We start from the raw sequence: 9,872 nt of genomic DNA on the forward strand, positions 1-9,872 counted from the left end.
GTTGACGTTTGCTCCAACGAAGACGCAAGACCCTTGCACAGGTCAGTGGAAAAAGTTTGTTATTCATACAGCGCATTTCTTGTAAGTGGAGGGCAATAAATCATGACACGTGTGCTTTTAGACCTATCATATCGATATTTCGTTCGTTAGCGTCACCACAGTTCCTCTTTCAGACTTAGAATATGTGATCATTCAAATGTGTCTCGCGGTAGGACGCGCAGTTTTGCATACGAATGGCTCATACCACTGCTTTTGGGATGGGCGATTTATATTCTAAGCATATTTTCGTGAGGTTGTCAGCGTTCCAGGTCACGCACTCCCCTTGTCAGTGGATGGTGTGGATGTCACTTTTTGGACACTGCATACCTAACGAGCTGTCTGATGCAAACTGGTAAAAGAAAGCGTTAGGTTTTGGACGAACTTAATACTAGTTAAAACGACATCATTGGGAGAATCCTACTACCTGCACGAGGCTTTGGAGACCAGAAGTACTTTATTTATGACTGGATGCGTCTCGTAGAAAACCCGAACAATGCTCGCAACATGTTCAGGAATTCTGAACATTACTTATCCATAGTACTGTTTGGCCTAGGTTGCAAACTGGTCACTATTGACAAGAGCGCGTTCCATAAGGAGAGTACGCAGTCACATTGCGTAGATTGTACCGTATGTTCTTTTTGGGAATGAAGCGTGTCCTTTTAAAGCATTTCTAGTGACCCATTTCCTGCATCACAACTTGGACTATCAAAAACTTTTATTTAATACACGACTTGTCGCGGTCTGCCTATCGGAGGGTATGGGGGGGGGGGAGGGAGGGGGAATGGTAGATGGGGACCAAGGCTTGACTGTAGTCAGCAGGTTCAAAGAGATGAAAGTTGCGGTAGTTATGTAGAGATGATCTACTTTGCGCGGGATAAACTAGTGAGGAGAATTGCATCAGATCAGTCGTCATACTGAAGTCCACAACATTTCATGGTAGTGTTCTCTCACCCTTGGCCGAAATCTGACACTTGAGGTACTCAGAGACAGCCAATTGAGTTTCCGGTTAATGAAAAAAACTGCGTCGCGAGAATTTAACTGGATAGTACAGCCATAAATCCCTCGCCTCCCCCCCCCCCCTCCCCCCCCCGGTAGAAAGCAAAGTTATTAAAGAAATTCATTTTATGTATTATAGTTGCTGGTATCGAAGCATCGGACCTGTCTCTTGCCACTCAGTCATGAAGGACACTAATTCTTTCACTCAATTATGATCTGTTTGTTCTTCAAAGAGAACTGCCTAATGGCTGTGTAATGGCTTATATAAAAATTTGCTACTGCCTGCAAACTCTTCTCTGTGTTCGTGAATGTAAAGAAGGCTGTGAGTGTGGCACAATGAGGCATGAACCTGTCTGTCAAAGGAATGTATTGTTACTTGTTGAATGTAGTCAACAAATACTGCCACCTCTGCTCGGTAGTGTGAGAAGATCTCACGCTAGATGATGCGATAGACATGAGAGAATAAAAAGCAGCCATCACTTTCGCGAAACTCCACAGAAGAGTATGGGACAAGAAACACTTTACGATGACCAAAAATAAACTCATTTATCAATCATGTGTGCTGAATACCGACTTGCCGGCCGGTGTGGCCGAGCGGTTCTAGGCGCTTCAGTCTGGAACCGGGTGACCCCTAAGGTCGCAGGTTCGAATCCTGCCTCGGGCATGGATGTGTGTGATGTCCTTAGGTTAGTTAGGTGTAAGTAGTTGTAAGTTCTAGGGGACTGATGACCTCAGATGTTAAGTCCCATAGTGCTCAGAGCCATTTTTTTTTTGAATACCCACTTGTTTGGAGCCGAGACTTCGACATTATATGCTAAACAGGAACGTAACTTTTTAATCTGCGCTGCTTACGAAATATTTTGGACATAATATGGAGGGACCGTATGGCAAATAAGACGCTCTCAAGGAACATCACCTGCGTTGGCTAGGACACTTAAATCATATGCGCCAGTCCTTCTTCCCCACCTACTCAGAGAGATAGCACTTACCAAGAAACCACAACGAATACCTGCACTGCACTTTCACTGAGCTGACAAAAGTCATGAGATACCTACTTTTGTCCGGCGTAGTGCAGCAGCTCGGCTAGGAATGGACTCAACAATTCGTCGGAAGTCCCCTGCAGAAATATTGAGCCATGCTGTCTCTTATATCCGTCCATAACTGCGAAAGTGTTGCGGTGCAAGATTTTGTGTACGAACTGACTCTCTATTATGTTCCATAAATGTTCGGTGGGGTTTATATCGGGCGATCTCGGTGGCCAGATATTTCGCTTTAATTGTCCAAATGTTCTTCAAACGAGTCACGAACAATTGTGGCCCGGTGACATGGCATATTGTCACCCATAAAAATTTCTTGGTTGCTTGGGAAGATGAAGTCAATGAATGGCTACAAATAGGTTTCCAAGTAGCCGAATATAACCATTTTTAGTCATTGATCGGTTCAGTTTGACCAGAGGACGCAGTTCATTTCACTCAAGCGCAGCCTAAACCACTGTAGAGCCACCACCAGCTTGCACAGTGCCTTGCTGGCAACTTGCGGCCATGGCTTCGTGGGCTCTGCGCCACACTGGAACCCTAGTATCAGCTCTTACCAGCTGGCGCGGGGAATTATCTGACCAGGCCACGGTTTTCCAGTTGTCTAGCGTCCATCCGATATAGTCAGGAGCCCAGGAGAGGCACTGCAGGCGTTGTCGCAGAGCCACTCGCGTCGGTCTTCCGTTGCCATAGCCCATTAACGTCATATTTTGCCGCACTGTTCTAACGGATACGTTCGTCGTACCTCCCACATTGATTTCATCGGTTATTTCAAGTAGTGTTGCTTGTCTGTTAGCACTGACAACTCTACGCAAATGCTGCTGCTCTCGACCGTTAAGTGACGTCTGTCGGCCGCTGCGTTGTCCGTGGTGAGAGGTAATGTCTAAAATTTGGTACTCTCAGCACACTCTTAGCACTGTGGATCTCGGAATAGTGAAATCCCTAACATTTTCCGAAATGGAATGTCCCATGCTTCTGGCTCTAAGTACCATTCTGCGTTCAGAGTCTGTTAATTCTCGTCGTTCGGCCATAATTACGTCGGAAACCTTTTCACATGCATCACCTGAGTACAAATCACAGCTTCGCCAAATCACTGCCTTTTTTATACCGTGTGTAAGAGATACTAGCGTCATCTGGTTCTGTGCATATCGCTGTTCCTTGACTTTCGTCAGCTCATTGTAATTTAATTTGAAATCCAGCTACCAGCCTTGTCCGACTGCATCTGCCCTATTCACATGTTGTTTACTGTGTGATTACCTAGAGCAGCCTCGCTAAATAACGCGGTTGTATTTTGGCACAGTGGAACTCGTCGGTTATCGTTTGGTTTGAAAGTGAATGTCAAGCGTTGCTGTGTACGTTTCACAAGAGTATCTGTAGACTGATATGACGGAGACAGTTTTATTCAACTGCAGCCGGCGAGAGATATATTTTTGTCGCCTTATCAGCTCTTCGCGGAATCGAGAAAATTGTGAGGGAGAGATGGTGATACGAAGCTGCGAGCGAGACAGCGGAAGCCTCGCTGCGGTGTGTGCGCCACGTAGCGGTGTCTCTAGCCGAGCGGCGCCAGCTGTTACCATCCTAGTTACGTATTCCTATGTATTATCATCATCTTAAATTTTGCTCTCCCCATTGCGTATAATTTTTTTAACGAGTTCGGGTCCATCTACTTGGCGAAACATTTTCGGCGATAACTTTGCTAACAGGATTAAATAATCAATAAATCACTAAACATTTTAAGAAAAATCTCGACGAAATGTTTGGAAGCAGTGGAGTTGATCTGTTGTTTCTTCGGTAGTACGTGTATCTGGAAGGTGAGTTACATGGTGGCTCGTTGGTCTAGGGGTATGATTCTCGCTTAGGGTGCGAGAGGTCCCGGGTTCAAATCCCGGACGAGCCCTACTATTTTTAATTTATAATAAGAATTCCCCTTAATTTAACTATTGTAAAATGCTTATTAATTCCCTTGTGTTTCTAATATTTGCCGAAATATATTGAAGCATACAAGTGAAATATTGCGTATAGTGGGAAGTCAAAATGTAGCATTAGAGATCAGAGAGATAAGACTACAGAGGCTTTACTGATCAAATTTTTCAGAACAATTAAACGTAAGCCTAGTTTATTGGGAAACTCATATCTTTCGAACGCTGATATGAGAAGCAAGCTGTAGGTAAAACCTACATTAAAGATATTTTTCCCGTTGTCTGTAGTTTCGTTTCCTTCTCTGGAAGAACTAGGTCATTTCATTTTAACATGTTTAGTGTCTTCTACCAGTTGATGTCGCCAGGCGCTAGCCGTACACGCTTCTTTGTTCTAGAATACGACTCTATTCAAACCGTAAAAGAGTGCAGTGAACGGCAGTAAAATACGTCCAACAGTCCCACCTAGGATAATGGGTTATGAATAGTTTAGAATTAACGAATTCTTACGCAGTGATGAACTCGACAAATATGAATTTTTTTTTTCTCGTGCAGTATCTACAGTGGTATTTGCGTGACTTCTTGTATCATGGTTAGGGTCACTGAGAATGACAACCAACTGGCATATAGCTTCCTATGCTCGTCACTGGGTAAGGGCGTGGGAATTAACCTTATGGCTTAAATCTACGCCACAGCAACGTAATAGTGGGATGAGACGCCTGCAGTAACAGCACTCAGTTACGTGTGTATCATTGCTGTATTCTCCGTTCGCCTCTTTTCATCTTGGTTCTCTCGCATTAGCTCTTGCCATGAAGATTTGACAGGCGATGGCATCGAGCTTTGCCACTGAACGTGCTGCACTCGAACTTGGATAAGCATAAGTCCAAGAGACGAGGAATTTTTCTCACTTTTAGAAGTTTACGGGTACAGAAGTCGAACCTTTCACAGGGAGGTTTTCCTTAACATAGGCCAACCAGATTATCTCCCTTGGGAGGTTTGAGAAAAGAGCAGGTACAGAATGAGTACTCGTGGTATTTAGAAAGTTGTAATGTATTTATGTAAAAATGTTCATGGTCCGCGACGGTATCTGGATGCCCAGAATCTCGGAAGAGCTGTGTTCCATGGCCGATCGATTTAGTTACATTGCACGGAGAAAACCTCCTGTAATATTACGGGCTTGTAGAATGAATGATTTAAAAAATTCAATCATTATAAACGAAAACCAACAAATCAAGGCACTGGAGCTAACGGACACCCTTTTAAGGCTCTCATTGATGCTGCTGTTGATTCATCGTCAACTACACGGACGACGTACGAACAGTATAAACCCCCATAAGTTCACGTCCAGAAAAACGAAAGACAGGATTCTGAAACTCAAAAACACAATGACACTAGGAACATGCCAAATGAGGATGGAATAATTTTGGGAAGATAAGAACAAATGGCTCTGAGTACTATGGGACTCAACTGCTGAGGTCATAAGTCCCCTAGAACTTAGAACTACTTAGACCTAACTAACCTAAGGACAACACACACATACATGCCCGAGGCAGGATTCGAACCTGCGACCGTAGCGGTCGCGCGGTTCCAGACTGTAGCGCCAGAACCGCTCGGCCACCAGCGGCCGGCGATAAGAACAAGAAAACTGAAAGTAACTAATTATAGTACGTGCTTTTTAAAGGGTTGTTTTAAAAAAGTGTTGTGTGCAGTAATACACTTTCTTCAGGAAACGTTTCAACTTCCTTAGTTTTTCCGGTTTGGTAGTCTGAAAATGTTTTTCGAGTTCAAACGTTTATCAAAAGTTGACAGCATCTGTCGAAATTTAGAAAAAAAAAAGAAAAAAAAAGCGGTGTGGACTGTGTCAACACGCGAGATTGTCACTTGTTGTCTGAAGCATTAGCGTCATCAATAGAAACAATAACGGGACGACTGTTTGGCTGATTTTTAGAAGAAGCACAGCAAAGCACATCTCATTTCCCAGGTTATGTGCAAATAACCAAACCCATGATCTATGCCGGCCGATGTGGCGGAGCAGTTCTAGGCACTTCAGTCCGGAACCGCGCTGCTGCTACGGTCGCATGTTCGAATCCTGCCTCGGCCATGGGTGTGTGCGATGTCCCTAGGTTAGTTAGGTTTAAGTACACTACTGGCCATTAAAATTGCTACACCGTGAAGATGACGTGCTACAGACGCGAAATTTAACCGACAGGAAGAAGATGCTGTGATATGCAAATGGTTAGCTTTTCAGAGCATTCACACAAGGTTGGCGCCGGTGGCGACACCTACAACGTGCTGAAATGAGGAAAGTTTCAAACCGATTTCTCATACACAAACAGCAGTTGACCGGCGTTGCCTGGTGAAACGTTGTTGTGATGTCTCGTGTAAGGAGGAGAAATGCGTACCATCACGTTTCCGACTTTGATAAAGGTCGGATTGTAGCCTATCGCAATTGCGGTTTATCGTATCGCGACATTGCTGCTCGCGTTGGTTGAGATCCAATAACTGTTAGCAGAATATGGAATCGGTGGGTTCAGGAGGGTAATACGGAACGCCGTGCTGGATCCCAACGGCCTCGTATCACTAGCAGTCGAGATGACAGACATCTTATTCGCATGGTTGTTACGGATCGTGCAGCCACGTCTCGATCCTTGAGTCAACAGATGGGGACGTTTGCAAGACAAGAGCCATCTGCAGGAACAGTTCGACGACGTTTGCAGCAGCATGAACTATCACATCGGAGACCATGGCTTGACGCTGCTTCACAGACAAGAGCGCCTACGATGGTGTACTCAACGACGAACCTCGGTGCACGAATACAAAACGTCATTTTTTCGGATGAATCCAGGTTCTGTTTACAGCTTCGTGGTGGTCGCATCCGTGTTTGGCGACATCGCGGTGAACGCACATTGGAAGCGTGTATTCGTCATCGCCATACTGGCGTATCACCGGGCATGATGGTATGGAGTGCCATTGGTTACACGTCTCGGTCACCTCTTATTCGCATTGAGGGCGCTTTGAACAGTGGACGTTACATTTCAGATGTGTTACGACCCGTGGCTCTACCCTTCATTCGATCCCTGCGAAACCCTACATTTCAGCTGGATAATGCACGACCGCGTGTTTCAGGTCCTGTATGGGCCTTTCTGGATACAGAAAATGTCCGACTGCTGCCCTGGCCAGCACATTCTCCAGGTCTCTCACTAATTGAAAACGTCTGGTCAACGGTGGCCGAGCAATTGGCTCATCACAATACGCCAGTCACTACTCTTGATGAACTGTGGCATCGTGTTGAAGTTACATGGGCAGCTGTACCTGTACACGCCATCCAAGCTCTGTTTGACTCAATGCCCAGGCGTATCAAGGCCATTATTACAGCCAGAGGTGGTTCTTCTGGGTACTGATTTCTCAGGATCTGTGCACCCAAATTGCGTGAAAATGTAATCACATGTCAGTTCTAGTATAAAATATTTGTCCAATGAATACCCGTTCGTCATATGCATTTCTTCTTTGTGTAGCAATTGTAATGGCCAGTAGTGTAGTTCTAACTCTAGGGGACTGATGGCCTCAGATGTTAAGTCCCATAGTGCTTAGAGCCGTTTGAACCATGATTTATCGAAATTCGTAATTTTATGCATGTACACTAAAGAGCCTGGAATAAGCACTGTCCACCCCGAGAATGGGCCGTGGATCAGTGGAAATGTCTCCCCTGATTTGACGAATCAGATTTCTTTTTACGCCAGCTCGATGATCGTGGCTGGATACGCGATAGTTCAGGCGAAGGGCTACCAGAAACATTTTTCGCGCCACGGACGAAGGCCGGTGGGTACAGCATTATACTACGGGTAACATTCAGGTGGAATCACATGGGACCTGTGATAGTAATCTAAGGCATCATGACAGCTGTGGACAACGGGAACCTTGTTGCACACCACATGCATCGTTTCACGCTTGTCGTCTGCCACGACGGCGACGGTATCTCCCAGTAGCATAACCGACCGTAACACAAGACCGAAATCGTGCTGCAGTGGCTTGAGGAGCTTGATAGTGAACTCAAGTTGATGTTTTGGTCACCAAACTCGTACGATCTTAATACGATGGAACACGTCTTGGACGTTGCTGGGCACCATCTCCGCGTCCATAAACCATTGGAAACCTCATAAGAACGTACCGAATCCGTGCCACGCAGATTCGCCGCTATGTTTCGTTCCAGAGGAGAACCAACAAGCTTTCACGCAGTTTGTCATAATGTTAGACAATAGAATTCCAGGTAAAGTGTCTTACATTTCCCTGAGTTCACTCCTTCTTGTAGAGGAGTATGCTTAGGTGGTCTGACTTAAAGAGGTTGTAGGAAGTGAAATGACGGAGTTTCGCTGTTAGTGTCACACAACTTCGTCACTTCCCGAGCCCTCACCAACCCAAATTCTAATACACTCCTATTGTCTGTTACATAACACCATTACACGATGAGGATCGACAAAGCGAGAAATGTCATGGAACGATGATTTTAGACCTGTTGTGATACCTGGTTTTTAACGACTTTACCGAACTGGAGGCTCTGAAAGTGATCCGACTGTATGACGTCTTCATAATTTCGACCCGAGGGCACAGAACTGGTTCAAGTACTTGCAACACCGTGTTCACAGTGTAAAATGACGTGGCTTCTACGAAAAGCCGTTGGTATACTTTAGGACAACGATCGTGAAAATTGGTAGTTCACATCATTCACGAGAAGAAAAATACTGTCATTTGGAACTATGCAGCAATTTCCGGCCGATGTTTGTAGTTATATTCATGAGAGCGCTCACAAATGACACAGTTACTTCACGTTCCCGAGAAACAGGGTCTGTCATCGAAACTAAGCTGTGTTTCGTAATTTTGGGCCATAAAAAACACGGGACGCTTAGGTCAGCACGTGGCCCACGGCCGGGCAGTCGGCGTTAATGACTGGGACCTGATGAGGTCTGCGCTATATATAGGGACATTACCGCCGCTGGCATCAACACGTCTCGGCGCGCGGTCGGTCATGCACAGGTTCCACTTTCTCTGCGGCCGTCAAGGACGGATGCGCCGTGCGCATACGCGGAGATGCATGCCGCTGAGCTCGCGGAAAGTCCTGTTTAGGATGCCGAAACGTGCATCCTCTCTCGCCATATATCACGGGCCGGACGTCTTGTGGGGAAAATCCGGACCGCTGGGAGCGATGTTGTAGACGTCTTACTGCTGCTACCGTCGTCCTTTTTGTAGTTTTTCACGTTTGCTGTGACTTGCTTTTCGCGGTGCTTGTAATTGTTACCCGTTATATATGGAGGGTGTAACTCTTGTAACTTGCACTCCTTTTATTTTGTGAATGATTCAACATATCAAAAGTAGCTGTTCGTCGAGGCGAAAAGAGTTTAGGGGTGATATAAAGGACGTCATTCAATTCACCTCTTCCGTGGGGCGTAGGTTCCCCCACATTTCGCAGTCGAGAACGACGGTCCGCAGTGGGATGAGCAACAGGGCAATGTTCTTGACAACCTTTACATCGCTGACACCTGTTAGGCTATTTATCCCTTCTCTAAGGATATCATGTGCCAGGAACCCCACTGAAAGTCATCGCATCCCTTTGGAGTGCAATGCGATGTAGACTTTGCTCTGGTGTACAGGTTGGTACAACAAGTGTCTGTTTAAAACCATTCGACGAAATATGAACTCAATCCAAATAGTGAACGGTGCTTATTCCTCCTGTTTCGCTGCCTTCTGTGGAGTGATCACAGAAGGATGTGACATTGACACATGCATGAGTGAAATGGCAAAGGGCCCTTCTAAGACATCCCACGTCGGCAACACCTTCAGTGTCACCCACCTGCCTTTATTGAGCAAATTAAAAATGTACCTACACAGAAGT

At 45.6% G+C, this 9,872-nt stretch overlaps 1 non-coding gene across 1 annotated transcript; it reads left to right on the forward strand.

The window, feature by feature from the left end:
- The first annotated feature begins 3,894 nt into the window (after nucleotides 1-3,894).
- Nucleotides 3,895-3,966, forward strand: Trnap-agg (transfer RNA proline (anticodon AGG)). Its single transcript has one exon. It is a non-coding gene; the product is annotated as a tRNA-Pro (tRNA).
- The last annotated feature ends 5,906 nt before the right edge of the window (nucleotides 3,967-9,872 follow it).

This window comes from Schistocerca nitens, chromosome 6 (genome assembly GCF_023898315.1).
Source record: "Schistocerca nitens isolate TAMUIC-IGC-003100 chromosome 6, iqSchNite1.1, whole genome shotgun sequence".
In the NCBI taxonomy this organism is placed as follows: domain Eukaryota; kingdom Metazoa; phylum Arthropoda; class Insecta; order Orthoptera; family Acrididae; genus Schistocerca; species Schistocerca nitens.